Source organism: Carcharhinus amblyrhynchos, chromosome 2 (genome assembly GCF_965287045.1).
Source record: "Carcharhinus amblyrhynchos chromosome 2, sCarAmb.v2.hapA, whole genome shotgun sequence".
NCBI classification, from domain to species: Eukaryota; Metazoa; Chordata; class Chondrichthyes; order Carcharhiniformes; family Carcharhinidae; genus Carcharhinus; species Carcharhinus amblyrhynchos.
In genome coordinates this window covers 38,152,344-38,169,226 of record NC_137325.1, presented here as the reverse complement: position 1 = coordinate 38,169,226, position 16,883 = coordinate 38,152,344, and positions in this window count along the sequence as shown.

Genomic DNA, 16,883 nt, shown 5'->3' with positions numbered 1-16,883 from the left:
TATGACAATATTGGATCTTGTGCTTCTGAATTTGGCAGGGAGAGTTGAGGCAAAGCAGATGAAGCACCACAACTCAACAAAAATAGAGAGGGCATCTGAGGTGGACAACTGGGTATATGTAAAGAATTATAGTCCAAATTGGGTCCCTGAAATGGTGGTGGCCTGAACAAGTCTAGCGTCACATGAAATAGTTCTCTATGGCAAAAGGGTAAAGAAACACCTGGACCATTTGAGAAAGAGAGAATCGCACACAGAACCAATGGGGCAATCCATCCCTACTATGCTTGTCAGTGACATTGCTACAGATGAAAGTAATGAGCAACTAGATAACCCAAGGAAGAGCTAATTCACGTTTCAGTGAGAACTGGAGAAGTTATCTGCACTAACGCACTTCCACAATTGCAGAATCTACTTAGAGGTTCAACCAAGTTATCTTTACTGCTGGCACTCAAAGGACTGACTGACTTTATAAGGGACTGTGTTTGAGATCCATTTGTGTATAATATTGTTAGTTGTTCGATTGTAATAGGGATGTGTTAATTAAGACCTTATTGGCGGGGGGAGGGGATGTGATAGTGTGATCCTATAGGGGGTAAGTTCTCAGAGGGTAATGTGACCATTTTGGCGAATCATTGCAGGGCTAATGCAGGTTTTTCCTGCAGTTGCGAGTTTGGAGCTGTGATATTCAGTAACTTTTATATCACCCTTGTAACTAGCTTTTTCCTCAAATTAACCTTTGTCATTAATCTCTAGGGTGGCCAGCATTCTCCACGTTGCAAGCTCCTGATTTATGCTAAAGGAAGATAAAGTGCCCTAGAAAAGTGAAAAGGGGAAAAAAAGGAATAGAAGTGTATTGAATTCCACAGCCAGACTGGCTGTAAGTGGCAGCCAAGAAAACACTGCAGTTATAGATCATAGAATCCTACTGTGCAAAAGGAGGCCATTTGGCCCATCACTGACCACAATCCTACCCAGGTTCTATCCCCATAACCCCATGCACTTACCCTAACTAGTCCCCCTGACATGAAGGGGCAATTTTAGCATAGCCAATCCACCTAACCCACACATTTTTTGACTGAGAGAGGAAACCGGAACACCCAGAAGAAACTCACACAGACACGGGGAGAATGTGCAAACTCCACACAGACAGCGACCAGAGGCGGGAATTGAACCCAGGTCCCTGGCGTTATGAGGCAGCAGTACCAACCACTGTGCCACCCCTATCTAATACAATAAGTTCTCTTTAAATTGAGTTTAAATAATGATCCCAAGTGTAAATGAGATTACACACCAGGATTGCATGTACGGCAGGTTACTAAGTACTCAGACCTGCCATTGATTAATTTTACTGCTTTACTCTGATCCATAGGCATGTACATCTCCACAGGCTGAGGAATCTCATTCAGCTCAGTACATCGAAATGTTCTTGTTCCAACATTCCATCAATCAACAGCACTCTGAGACAGCACAAGAGCATCATGTTTAGTTAACAAACAAATCACATCCTGATGAGCTGACTGCCAATTCTTTCCTAATAAACACAGTGTTAAATAAACTGAAGCAGTTGAATACGAGGAGGACCCATTCAATATTTGCTTTGAACGGGTTGCTTGATTCACATTCTAAAGGCACTGTTACCCGCTTCAGCACTCTTTAAAAACAATTAGTGAACTTACATTTTTATAAGTGTTATATCATATCTTCAGGACATCTCAAAATGCTTCTCTCTGTTGCATTATTTCTGAAGTACAATAATTGGCTGGGATTTAATGGGACAGGTTATTGTGTAGAATAGGGTGAGTTGGCCCCCGAAGTCATCGCTCCAGGCCACAGTTTTACAAATAACATATGGCGATACCACTTGCAATTCTGAAATGAGCAATTGAGAGGCAAATGAGGTTGTTAAGGAAGCAATCAAATCAGATTTTATGGGTCCAGCTATCTCATTTGGTAAGTGTGTTGTTATGTTCTTATGTGTGTAGGGAAGCAGGCAGCAATGGGATGGTAGTCCTGCAGTGAAATGTTTTATTTTCTCTCCCAGAAAGGAGTTGAGCAGCCATTGTTTTGGGGGCCAGGATCTCTTATGGAGATTACGTTTCTGGCAAGATTGGAGAGGTTGCTAAGAGAGGAGGGGGAGGGGGATTGGGCATTGCTGCATCACCTACTTGAAGGAGCTGCAGTCAGACCTAGAGTGCGTAGATGGCTTGGGCATTGTACATTCCAGATGATGTTGAGCAATGAACAGCAGCAATCTCCTCACTAATTGGTGGTAGGGAAGGAGCAGAAGGCTGCAGAGGGGATTGTGAGCAGCTGCCAGTTTGGAAAAGAGGGTGGCCAGGGTCTACAGGCAAAGGACAAGTTATCTCCAAATGTTAAATGAGCACTGTTGCCAATGACTGCCTCTCCTGAGAGGCCATGATTGATCTGTGTGCCATGAGGAGCTCTGGTTGTTTTGATGGTCATCCAATGAAAGTGGCTCTCAAGGTCACTGTGGCCCGAACTTCTATGCCTTAGGCTCATTCCAATGGTCCACTAGAAATATGTACAGCATCTTTCAATCAGAAGCTCATCACTGCATCAAAGTAGTGATGGATGGTTTCTTCAAGAGAACCAATTAGTACATCAAACTGAGAACCAATGTGGACAGTCAGGCCATCAGATCCAGAGGATTCAGTGCTATTGCTGGATTCTCCCAGATGCAAGTTTTTCTAGACTGTACAGATGTGGCCATCAAGGCTCCCATAAGCTAACCAAACGCTTTCAATGTGCAATTCGCCCATGATCATCATCAATAGATTCTGCATATGTGTGCTTATTACCCCGGGAGCAATCATGACCTTTACATTCTTCTACACATTCTCCTGGGTGCCACATCTTTTCACCTGAGCTGTGTGCCTTCCGCAGAGGAGGTTGTTATGACACCTGAGAGAAAGCATAGGACTCATGAATGTGATAGAGGAACACCATAATGCAAGACACATTGCAAACAGAATGACTATTACGTTATTCAAAATGGAACACCAATAGAGTTTCAACACTACCATCACTCAATGATGTGGAAAATTGCCCAAGTTTGTCCTGCCCCAAATATCAGGACAAGTTCAGTCTTGCCAATTAGTGCCCTAACAGATCACTCTTGATCATCAACAAAATGAGGTGCATTGACAGTGCTAGCAAGCAGCACCTACACAGAAATAATCTGCTCACCAGTGGTCAGTTTGGCCTCTGCCAAGGCCTCTGCACAACAGAACTCATTACAACCTTGGTCAAACATTGGACAAAAAGCTGAATTCCATAAGTGAGGTGAGAATGACCTTAATACCTAACCAAGTAGGGCATCAAAGAGCCCTACCCAAACTGTAGCCAATGGGACTCGGGGCGAACAGATTCCACTACATTGTCCCAGACCAGAGCCCTAAGGCATGTTATGAAGCCAGACTGGACCCCACAACTTTCTATTTTGGCATAAATGCGAAGAAAGGATGTTTTACTCCAGGAATAATTCCACTGACAAATTAGGGATCTTTTATCAAACAAGCTTTATTTAAGCTAAATATAACAAAATAAAGCATCTCAACTCTTAACAGGTGAACAATCTTTAAGCATGAAAAGAAACAACTCTAATTTCTAACTTATTATTGTTTAAATTCCAAATAATTTTTCTTTCTCTTACAGACTTAAAACTCACTTTAAATATAGTTAGCAATCACAAATATACTTGCTATATTGAGTGTAGACAGCCTTGGAGTATTCAGGGAGCTTTAGAAAGCCTGAAAAGCTCCCCTGATGGCAACCAAAATAGCCAAACTCCAACTCCTTTCTCCAAACCTGTTTCTTTCTCTTCTACAAATTTAGGGCTGCATAAAATTTCACAGGAACCTGTCAATTATTCTAATCTGAAATCCCAAAGAAATTTAAGTAAACAAAAGTCTATTAACTCTATTAACATAAACATTTGTAGGGTTGAAATGAGCAATCATCCTGCTTCCCAGCATCTGAACTGTATTCCTATCAGATATACTTACTATCTATTGAAAAAACTGAAATTTAAAACATTCTCTCCTGAAACATAAGAAAAACATACTATACATATCATCTGCATACTTTCATCATGCCTAGCATAAAGTTTGTGACTATTGGAGACAATTCATCATAATCCCAAGATATTGCTGCAAAAGTTCGTCAGGGTAGAAGCCAAGGCCCAACTGCCTTCAAGTTTCATTATCAATGACCTTCCTACCAGCATAAGGTCAGTATTTTGGATGTTTGTTGAATGATTCCAGTGTTAGTACCATTCACAATTTCTCAGATATTGAAACAGTCTGTATCATGCAACCAAACCAAACAACATACAGGCTTAGGCAATTGGTACATTACATTCATGCCATACAAGTGCTTGTCAATGAGCATCTCCAATGAGAGAATCTAACCATCTCCCCTCATTGTTCAATGGCATTGCCATCACTGAATCCCTCAGCATCAACATGAAAGGAGCTACCATTGACCAGAAACCAGCCATATAAATATTGTGGCTCCAACAGGAGGTTAAAGGTTGAGTAACTTCTGTCGTGACTCCCTAAAGCCTGTTCACCATATCAATCCACAAGTGTGATGAAATGTTTGCCACTTTTGTGGATGACTGCAACTCCCCCAAATCTCAAGAAGATCAACACAATCAACACAACCCATTTGATTGATGAATAGATGCCAGTTTTGTAGCTCTTATGGAACAGCTTGACTAAGGCATGACTAGTTCTGGAGTACAAATCTTAAAAACTACAGGCAGAATGATTGTCAAAGCCCACACTCCACGTGGAGTGCAATGATTTGCCCGAAGCTTTGTATCTCTGACTGAAAATTTCAAGAAGTGGCAGGGATGGATCAGCTACTCAGCTGAAGTAAATTATCCAATAATTTGAGTTTTGATGATGGGTTATCAACTTGAAAAGTTTCCCTTACCATGGATGCTACCTGACCTGCTGAGTATTTCTAAATATTTTCTGTTTGTAGTTAAGATTTCCAGTTGCTGTGCTATTTTTCTCTTGTATTAGATAATATGTTTTTAGTTGCATTAGTTCAGGTTAAAATTTAAGTACGGTGCAGGAATCGAAATAGAATCCTAACTTCTTTGTAAGTTGAGTGAAAGTTCAATGTTTGTTAATTTGGAATCATACCATGGATAGATAGATCCACTAAAATACACTAGATAAGTTTTCAGAATGTAAGGCTAATTCCCAGCACAGAGATTATATCAAGACTCTAGTGCTCATCAAGTAGGTCATTTCCATTGGAGCAGAGAAACTTAAAAGAAGACTGACAAAAATTTGTACGGAAGATTTTGGGCCTCAATAGGTGTGAACACTTAGGAATTTAAAACTGGTGCACGAGCCATTCCAGCTCATCTCAGCGGCATAAAGGCAGTGGTTTTAATAAGTTCACGACCAGCATAGGACCAGCCAGCCGGAGTGAGATTTCAGCCAGAGTGAGGGTATTAGGAATTTAGAGCTGAGTGGGAAGTCAGTGCTGAGAGGAAAGAGGTGCTCATCTTCGGGAGAAGCGGAGAGGCAGACCTGCGAGGGAGACTTGAGAGCAAGTGGGATATAGAAAGAAATCAAACCATGACACTACAGCCGTCAGCTAAGTGTTTGGCTGGTGACTGGTAAGTAGTTTTTCTTTTCCTTTTCTCTTGGCATTGTAGTTGTTTTTGTAAGTTAACTTAAGGGTTAATTCATGGTAGGAAATCGCAGACTCATGTCATGCTCCTTTTGTGTGATTTGGGAATTCAGGGACCCTTCCAGTGTCCCTGGCTCCTTCACATGCAAGACGTGTGTCCAACTGCAGCTCCTGTTAGACCACTTGATGGCTCTGGAGCTATGGATGGATTCACTTTGGAGCATCCACGATGCTGAGGTAGTCATGGATAGCACATTCGGTGAGTTTGTTATACCACAGTTAAAAATCACTGAGGGAGATCGGGAATGGGTGACCACCAGGCAGAGGGAGAGTAGGAAGGCAGTGCAGGGCTCCTGCGGTCATCGCCCTCCAAAACAGATATACTATTTTAGATACTGTTGGAGGAGATGCCTCACCAGGGGACGGTGGCAGCAGCCAGATTCACGGCACTGTGGCTGGCTCTGCTGCGCAGGAGGGCAGGAGAAAGAGGGCAGAGCTATAGCGATAGGGACCTCAATTGTAAGAGGAATAGACATGCAAACAAGACTCAAGGATGATATGTTGCCTCCCTGGTGCAAGGATCAAGGATGTCTCGGAACGGATGTAGGACATTCTGGAGGGGGAGGGTAAACAGCCAAGTGTTGTGATCCATACAGGCACCAATGATATAGGTAGAAAATGGGATGAAGTCCTGCCAGCTGAATTTAGGGAGTTGAGATGAAACTAAAAAGTAGGACCTGAAAGGTAGTAATCTCAGGATTGCTACCAGTGCCACATGCTAGTCAGAGTAGGAACACCAGGATAGCTAAGATGAATGTGTAGCTTGATAGATGGTGCAAGAGGGAGGGGTTCAAATTCCTGGGACAGTGGAACCAGTTTTGGGGAGGTGGGACCAGTACAAACCAGTCTGCACCTGATCAGGACTGGAACCAATATCTTAGGGGAGTGTTTGCTACTGCTGGAGGGAGGGTTCAAACTAATGTGGCAGGGGGATGGGAACTGATGCAGGAGGTCAGAGGGAAGTAAAGCGAGGACAGAAACAAAAAGGCAGTTAGGGGAAATGTGAAACCAAAGTCAAAAATCAAAGAGGGCTACAGCACAGAGAACATAGGGAACTCAGTGAATGGATCCAATAAGTCTAGAAGAAATAAAACACACAGAGAATGTACAAGCCATGACTGGACAGATGGTCTGAGAAAGCAGGGCAGAGAGCAAGGGAAGTCCAGATTGAACTGCATTTATTTCAATGCATGAAGCCTGACGGGCAAGTCAGCTGAACTCAGGGCATAGATGGGTACATGTGGCTGGGATATTTTAGCTATTACTGAAACATGGTTAAGGGAGGGGCAAGACTGGCAAATGTCCCAGGGTATAGATGCTATAGGAAATATAGAACAGGAGGTAAAAGAATGGGGAGTTGCACTTTTGATTAGGGAGGACATCATGGCATTACTGAGATGGAATATAACCGAGGGTTCGCGCACTGAGTCTATATGGGTACAACTGAAAAATAAGGGAGAGATCACTTTTGTAGGATCGTACCATAGGCCCCCAAATAGTCAGGGACAGCCACAGCATTAGGGGCTTGGGTGGAGAGAAATTTGTTGCATGTATTCAGGAGGAATTTCTCATTCAGTATGTGAATGGCCCAACTAGAGTATGGGCAAAACTTGGCCTCCACTTGGGAAATAAGGAAAGGGAGGGGACAGAAATATTAGTGAGGGATCACTTTGGGACCAGTGACCATAATTCCATTAGTTTTAAGATAGCCATGGAGAATGATAGGTCTGGTCGAAAAGTTCAATTTCTAAATTGGGGCAAGGCAAATCAAAAGTTGTTTGGAGGAGTCTGTTGGTAGGCAAAGGGATGGCTGGTAAGTGGGAGGTTTTAAAAGTGTGTTAACCAGGATTCACAGTAAGCACATTACTTTTAGAGTGAAGGGTAAGGCTGGTAGAAGTAGAGAATCCTGGATGACTTGGGATATTGAGGTCCTGGTCAAAAAGAAGGAGGAGGCATATGACATGCATAGGCAACTGGGATTCCTTGAAGAGTATAGATGTTGTCAGAGTAGGGTTAAGAGAGAAATCAGGAGGGCAAAAAGGGGACAAGAGATTGCTTTGGCAGATAATGCAAAGGAGAACCAAAGAGTTTCTACAAATACATAAAGGGCAAAAGAATAAATAGGGAGAGAGTAGGGCCTCTTAAGGATGACAAGGTAATCTATATGCGGATCCATAAGAGATGGGTGAGATCTTAAATGAATATTTCTCATCGGTATTTACTATTGAGAAAGGCGTGGGTGTTAGGGAGCTTGGGGAAATAAATAGTTGTGCAGTGTACATATTACAGAGGCAGTAGTAGAGGCAGGTACAATTTTGTTTTTTTTAAAAGCATTTAGACAGTTACATGGGTAAGATGGGATATGGGGTATAGAGGGATATAGGCCAAACGCAGGCAATTGGGACTAGCTTAATAGCAAAATCTGGGCAGCATGGACAGGTTGGGCCGAAGGGCCTGTTTTTATGTTGTAAACCTCTATAACTCTATTTTAACGTAATGGATAGAGGAACTGTTTCCTGTGTTTGGGATTCAGTGTTGGAAGGTCATCAAGTTAAAATAATCACTAAAGTGCTTCATTTTTTGGCAGATCACCTAGAAAAAAATGTTATTCTGTCCTTTCAGCAGTTAAGCTCCAGGTTGGAAAATTCTTTTCATTTATCTTAGACACACTCGTCCATTGATTTAGCAATGTCCTTTATTCCAACAATTTTGCATAAGACATATTTCCTATAAATCATTGCTCACTATTTCCTAAAATTCTGGGTGTGTTTTGGATACGTTTTACAAGAGCACTGCTAACATGATTTACAGTGCTCAGGAGAATGAACTGATGTTTGGGTAATTATCCAAAGCCTATAAGGGACCATTGACTAATTGCTAGAGAGAGAGAGACAGAGAGGACAGTTGAGGGCATTGGGCAAAGCAAGGAGGCAGACTTCTGTGAACTTCTACAGCCGGCAGGCGAATTGAACCCACAGCTCACAATATTAATATCATTCTGCACCATGTTTGTGTCATCTGGCCAACTGATCTAATCACCCACCCTGGTGTTTAATCATTTATAGTTGAAAAACTATGTACAGAAAAGGACAGGCTACAGCCTTAAATGAATATTGGACAGAGAGAAATGGGCTGCAGCTCCAGGCTACAGAATAGACATGACATAGGCCAACCTGAAGACTATTGCCACTCCCTGGTCAAACAGACTTGTTTACCAGACAAAGGGGTGCCTTAACCCTTCAGTTGGGAGGGAAGTATATGTCCAACGTGCCTCCAGACTTGTTAAATCAAAGTCATTGAACTTGAACTTTAGTAAAGTTTCTGTAAGGTAACTTATATTGACTGTGTGGTTAATTAGCATTATATGTGTGTATGAATAAATATTACTGTATTAACAAGGAGTCGACTCACAGTTCTTTGTCCATCGCATAAGAGTTAAAACACACTGTGTGGCAGGCACAACAGAAGGAAGCCAGAGCAGTTGGAGGAAACCCAACTTATCAATGTTATCAAGGGACAATTTACTTTCTATTGATATTATAATGCTCAAAAATTCAATTTCAAACTTCCCCTAGATCAGAAGCTTTGGGCAGAACCTGGAGTGGTAGGGGCAGGGGTGAATTTGGAAAGGTTTGTGATCACTTGGTGCCCCAGTCCATTCCGCCCTGTGTTTTGACCGGAGATAGGTTAAAAGCAGGAGCAGACAAGAGGTTAGGTAGGCTAATTCACCGGCCCTTGTGGCACCTCGCACCTCAATTTGATGATCTCCCCTATCTGCTGGCTGCCAGGCTGTGGCCTTCACTGGCCTCCACAGGACTGGCCTAGGGGTCAAGTCACCTCTGCTCCCATCAAAAATAGCTTGCTTCTGAGTTCCGACCAGCTAGCTGGCGCACCACCTCTCTCCCTCTTGGCGTTTTTTTGCCAATTCGCTGCTGCCTCTCTCCTTCCTAGTCACTTCAACATCCACCAGAGTTTCCCACTGTAAGAGGATTTGACCAGAGTCTGATGTCTTTCCACATTGCCTGTTGGTAGCTCTGTATCATTCTCGCAGACATTGACCAGAATGGGCCCCCTCATTTGTTGACACCCTGTGCCTAGGCACAGTGTGTTTCATTGCAAGTCCACCTCTGCATGAAGCCAATTCTTGTAACTACAATGTATGATCTTCTCAAATGACAACAAAAAGACCCTTCATTGAAAAATAATACTGAGTACAGAGGAGTACTAGTGTGTCGGGGTACATTTTGACTTTATGCAATGGTGCAAATGGATGCTGGTGAGTCAGCGAACAATTTTACATCTCACCTGATCTTTATTTCCATTGTCTTCATTAGAATATAGTAATAGTAATATCTCCTTCTTTGGTTCACCATTCACTTTGCTTGATTGCAGTAAAGTGTGAAGCCCTTGGAACAGTTTTCTAAAGATGCTACATAGATACAAGGCAATATTGTTGTTTGTTGCAGTTGTGGAGCATTTGCAGGTTTCAGTGGAAGGATAAATTAGATGGGCCAAAATAGCTGCCACCTCTGTATTTATCCGTGCGATCTTATTTAATTGAATCATGTATTCATGTTGAAATGTATCAACTGGTCAAAAAATGAAGAAAGCAATTAATCATAGATTCACCAGGATACTACTTGATGTGAGAAGGGCTAAGAAGATATAAAACATTTAGATTTTCTTCATTACAAAAACACAGATTGTGGGGTTGGTTTGAAGGAAGTATTTAAATAGAAAAATGGGACAACAACAAGGGTAGTAATTTAATAATAACTTAAAATAACAAATTGGATGAATACTTCTAGTAGAAATCAGTGAAGGGCTATGGGAAAGAAGTGGGATATAGAACTAGTTGTTTAGGTCTTTCAAAGAAACGGCACATGCACAATAGGACCAAAACCCGCCTTCTGTGTTGCATTATCTGCAATTCTCTGAAATGTGATTTGAACTCATCACATGCATAGAGGGTAAACAGCAGCATTGAATGCTGAGATGAGTGGCCTGTTCCTTGCCGTATTTCTATAAAAAAAAATCATCAGTGATCATTGTTTGATTTTGTATTTAATAGTGTACGGTAGGCATTTAAAGCTGAAGAAAATGCATGTTTAGAAGAAAGCAAGAATATTTTAGTGAGACATGCCAGCAAACATGTCATTCATCAGTAGGTAACTGGCACCATCTACTGATCAGAAACCAAATGACACTAGTATGCACTAAAAGTTAACACTGTTCATTATTTTACACTTGCTGATCTGGAGATGCACTGAGTTGCTGCTGCTGTGAGTTATACTAGCATAGAACATAGAACATAGAACATAGAACATTACAGCGCAGAACAGGCCCTTCGGCCCACGATGTTGCGCCGACCAGTTACAAAAACAATGACCCACTAGCCTATACCAATCCCTTTTCGTCCATAAACCTATCCAGAGATCTCTTAAACGCCCCCAAACTAGACGCATTTACAACTGCAGCAGGCAGGGCATTCCAATCCCTCACCACCCGCTGGGTAAAGAACCTACCCCTGACATCCGTCCTGTAGCTACCCCCCCTTAATTTAAAGCCATGCCCCCTCGTGCTAGCTTTCTCCATCCGAGGAAAAAGGCTATCACTATCCACCCTATCTAAACCTCTAATCATCTTATATGTTTCAATAAGATCCCCTCTTAGCCGCCTTCTTTCCAACGAAAACAACCCTAAATCCCTCAGTCTCTCCTCATAGGACCTCCCCACCATACCAGGCACCATCCTAGTAAACCTCCTCTGCACCCTCTCCAACGCCTCCACATCCTTCTTGTAATGCGGGGACCAGAACTGCACACAGTACTCCAAGTGCGGCCGCACTAGAGTAGTGTACAGTTGCAACATTACACTGCGACTCCTAAATTCAATCCCCCTACCAATAAACGCCAAGACACCGTACGCCTTCTTAACAACCTTATCTACTTGATTCCCAACTTTCAGGGATCTATGTACACACACACCTAGATCCCTCTGTTCATCCACACTATTCAAAGTCCTCCCGTTAGCCCTATACTCGACACATCTGTTGCTCCTACCAAAGTGAATTACCTCACACTTCTCCGCATTAAATTCCATCCGCCACCTCTCGGCCCAGCTCTGCAACCTATCTAAGTCTCCCTGCAGACTATGACACCCTTCCTCACAATCTACCACACCTCCAATTTTGGTGTCATCAGCAAATTTACTAATCCACCCAACTATACCCTCATCCAGATCATTAATAAAAATTACAAACAACAGTGGCCCCAAAACAGATCCCTGAGGCACACCACTCGTAACTGTACTCCATGATGAATATTTACCATCCACCACCACCCTCTGTCTCCTATCTGATAGCCAATTCCTGATCCAACTTCCTAGATTACCCACAATCCCATACATCTGCATTTTCTGCAGAAGCCTACCATGGTGAACCTTATCGAACGCCTTACTAAAATCCATGTATACCACGTCAACTGCCTTGCCCCCATCCACCTCTTTGGTCACCTTCTCAAAAAACTCAATAAGGTTAGTAAGGCACGACCTACCCGCTACAAAACCATGCTGACTATTTCTAATCAATTCATTACACTCCAAATAACTATAAATCCTATCCCTAATAATTTTTTCTAAAACCTTGCCCACAACAGAAGTAAGACTCACCGGTCTATAATTCCCGGCAAAGTCTCTGTTCCCCTTCTTAAACAATGGGACAACATTCGCTATCCTCCAATCCTCCGGGACTACACCAGAGACCAATGACGACCTGAAGATCTGAGCCAGAGGCTCTGCAATCACCTCCCTAGCCTCCCAGAGAATCCTAGGGTAGATCCCATCCGGACCAGGGGACTTATCTATTTTCAGCCCCTCAAGAATTTCCAGCACATCCCCTTTATCAACCGTAATACTGTCTATTTTACACCCCTGCAACCCAAAGTCCTCCTCAGCTATATTCATGTCCCCCTGCGTGAACACCGAAGAGAAATATTGGTTCAATACTTCTCCAATCTCCTCCGGTTCCACACACAACTTCCCCCTGCTGTCTGTAACTGGCCCTAATCTTGCCCTGACCAACCTTCTGTTCTTGACATACCTATAGAACGCCTTAGGATTCTCCTTAATCCTATCAGCCAAAGTCTTCTCATGTCCTCTTTTAGCCCTTCTCAACTCACTCTTCAACTCCCTCCTAGCCAATCTAAAGCTTTCTAGTGCACTATCTGAGCCCTCCAATCTCATCCGAACATAAGCCTCCTTTTTCTTTTTAACCATCGACTCAACTCTTTTAGTGCACCACGGTTCCCTAGATCTACCAAATCCACCATGCCTGACAGGGACATACCTATCAAGGACTCGCAGTAGCTGCTCCTTGAAAAAACTCCACATTTCAGACGTTCCCAGTCCCTGTAATCCCCTAATCCAATCCATGCTTCCTAATTCACTCCTGATAGCCTCATAATCGCCCTTACCCCAGCTAAAATTGCTGACCCGAGGTTCATGCCTATCTCTTCCCATCACTAAGGTGAACGTAACCGAATTGTGGTCACTATCACCAAAATGCACACCAACTTCCAAGTCTAGCACCTGGTCAGGCTCATTTCCCAGCACCAAATCCAATATAGCCTCACCTCTAGTTGGCCTGTCTACATACTGAGACAAAAAACCTTCCTGCACGCTTTGTACAAACACTGACCCCTCTAGCGAGCTAGAACTATAGCAACTCCAATCAATATTCGTAAAGTTAAAGTTAAAGCATGGTGGGTCACAAAGCTGATTCTTGTAAGTATAATGTGTGATTTTCTCAAGTGACAACAAAATAAACCCCCATTGAAAAATAATGCACTATTGAGGAAGCAGAGCAGAAAAGGACCAGTTCCTAGGTGTACAATTTACTTTAAGCAATAGTGCAAATGGATGCTGACAAGTCAGCAAACAATTTTATATCTCGCCTGAGCTCTATTTCCATTGACTTCATTAGGATTAAGGAAAATCCGAAGGCATTTTATTCCTATATTAGGAGCAAGAGAGTAGTTAGAGGGAAAATTGGTCCTCTTAGGGACAAAAGTGGGGAGATATGTATTGAGTCGGAGGGAATGGGGGAGCTCCTGAATGAATACTTTGCGTCGGTATTCACGAAGGAGAGGGGTTCGGAATCGTGCGGTCTGTTAGAGGGAGCTGAGGATCAGCTGCAGGAAATATCTATTACGAGGGAGGAAGTGCTCGGGCTTTTAGGTAGCGTAAGGACGGATAAAGCTCCGGGGCCTGATGGTATTTATCCCAGGCTGCTTAGGGAGGTGAAAGATGAAATTGCTGGGCCTCTGGCGCAAATCTTTGTCTCTTCTTTGGACACAGGTGAGGTCCCAGAAGCCTGGAGGGTAGCAAATGTGGTACCGCTGTTTAAAAAAGGTAGCAGGGATAACCCTGGAAATTATAGGCCGGTGAGTTTGACATCGGTGGTAGGGAAATTAATGGAAAAAGTACTTAGGGGTAGGATGTATGAGCATTTGGAGCGTTGCGATCTGATTAGGGATACGCAACATGGCTTTGTTAGAGGGAGGTCTTGCCTTACGAATCTGGTGGAATTCTTTGAGGAGGTGACAAAAACGGTTGACGATGGGAGAGCCGTTGATGTCATCTATATGGATTTCGGTAAGGCGTTTGACAAAGTCCCTCATGGTAGGCTGGTAGAAAAGGTTAAGGCGCATGGGATACGAGGTCAGGTAGCTAGGTGGATTGAGAACTGGCTGGGTAATAGGAGACAGAGGGTAGTAGTGGAGGGGACTTTGTCGGGCTGGAGGCCAGTGACCAGTGGTGTGCCGCAGGGCTCAGTACTGGGACCTCTCCTCTTTGTAGTCTACATAAATGACTTGGAAGAGAGCGTAGGTGGTGTGATCAGCAAGTTTGCTGATGACACCAAGATGGCAGGGTTGGCGGGTACCGAAGTGGATTGTGAGGTGATACAACAGGATATAGATAGGTTGGTGCATTGGGCAGATAGGTGGCAGATGGAATTTAATCCTGACAAATGCGAGGTGATGCATTTTGGAAGGAATAATGTAGAGAGGAGCTATGTGATTAAAGGTAGACAAATTAGGAGTATAGAAACACAGAGGGACCTGGGAGTGCAGGTTCACAAATCCATGAAGGTTGCGACACAAGTGGTGAATGTTGTCAGGAAGGCTTATGGAATGCTAGCCTTTATAGGAAGGGGTATAGAGTTTAAAAGCTGCCGTCTAATGCTTCAGTTGTATAGAACATTGGTTAGACCGCATTTGGAGTACTGCGTCCAGTTCTGGTCACCTTACTGCCGGAAGGATGTGGAGGCTCTGGAAAGGGTGCAGAGGAGGTTTACCAGGATGTTGCCTGGCATGGAGGGGCTGGGTTACGAGGAAAGGTTGGAGAAACTGGGACTGTTCTCCTTGGAAAGACGGAGATTGAGGGGGGACATGATAGAGGTATATAAGATACTGAAGGGAATAGACAGAGTCAATAGTGAGAGACTGCTCCCTAGATTGGTTACAAATACAAGAAAACATGATTTAAGGGTGAGGGGGGAGAGGTATAATTTGGATATGAGAGGAAGGTTCTTTACGCAGAGAGTTGTGGGGGTATGGAACGCGCTACCGAGTAGGGTGGTGGAGGCGGGAACATTGGACTCGTTTAAGGTTCAGTTAGATAGGCACATGAGTGAAATGAGGATGGAGGGTTATGGTAGGGGTTATTAAATAAGGGTTAGAACCTCGGGAGACACCGGAAAGGCAGGCTTGTGACTAACGTTTTTGTCTTTTATTCCGCAGGTGGCGGTCCACCTCGTTGTCAAACGAGGGGCATGCACACGGTGGGTTGTGCGTGGGCTACTCTTGGAGGTTCCGGGAGTGGCCTAGTACTTCGTGTCGGTGTGTGTGCTTGATCCTGGACCGGTAGACGGGCGCCGCAACAGCTCGGTGACTAGCACTGCTAGCTGTGCAGATACGTGGATTTGGGCCTGTGTCTGTGGGAGTTTGTACATTCTCCCTGTGGATGCGTGGGTTTCCTCCGGGCGCTCCGGTTTCCTCCCACACCCCAAAGATGTGCTTTTAGGCTGATTGGTTTTACCAAATTGACACTATTCTCCCCTGAATCTGGCTAAGTCAGGGGCTCTATTCGTAGACACGCAGGGTAGAATAGGTGTAGGGTGATGCGGCAGCGCGGGCTCGTTGGGCCGAAGGGCCTGTTTCCCGTGCTGGGTTGTTCTTTGTTCTTTGTTCTATTAGAATACAAAGATCCTAATTTCTCCTTCTTTGATTCACCATTCACTTTGCCTGATTGCAGTAAAGCGTGAAGCCCTTGGGTCATTATCTGCTCGCAATCTAAATACAAGATCAAATAATGCACAGTGATGATTTGTTTATTTACAGAAATACATAGAAGATACAACAAGGAAACAGGCCACTTGTCTCAGCACTCCAAGCTGCCATTTACTCTCTGTGCACATCAAGAGTTCAAGCCACATTTCAAAAATTGCAGATAATGCAACACAGAAGAAGCCATTTGCTCTATCGTGTATGATGGAGTTCTTTGAAAGACTTATCCAATTAATTCCATTCCCCAATCAGGGTAGTCAAACCACACAAAGTGAAGAATGCAGATCGGGAACTAGGTCCGAAATCTAAACAAGGAAAGTATAAAATTGGCTAAGAAAGTTTGAGAAACTTCATTAAAGGCAATGGCTAATATTTAAGGAATGCATACACTGCAACAGCTATACATTCACAAGCAAAGTGACCCAACCATGGTTATAAAAGAGTGTATGAGAGAAAACTTGCAAATAACAAAAGCATCTTTAAATAGGTACAAAGATTAGTGAAGAGAAATGTAGGTCCCTTAGAGCCTAAATTTAAGGGAACAAGGAAATGACAGAGCAATTAAACAATTTTTAGCTTTGGCTACACAGAGGAAGAAAGAAATAACTTCCTAGAAATGCTAGGGAACCAAGCCTCATGATCTAAAAAGTAGTAGTAGTACCTGTCCTCCTATGTGGTGCAGAGATGTGGACTATGTACAGAAGGCAGATACTTGGACTATGTACAACAGACACTTCAAAACCCTGGAGTAGTTCACCAGCACTGTATCCACTGGCAAGATAATTGCACCAATACCAGTATTCT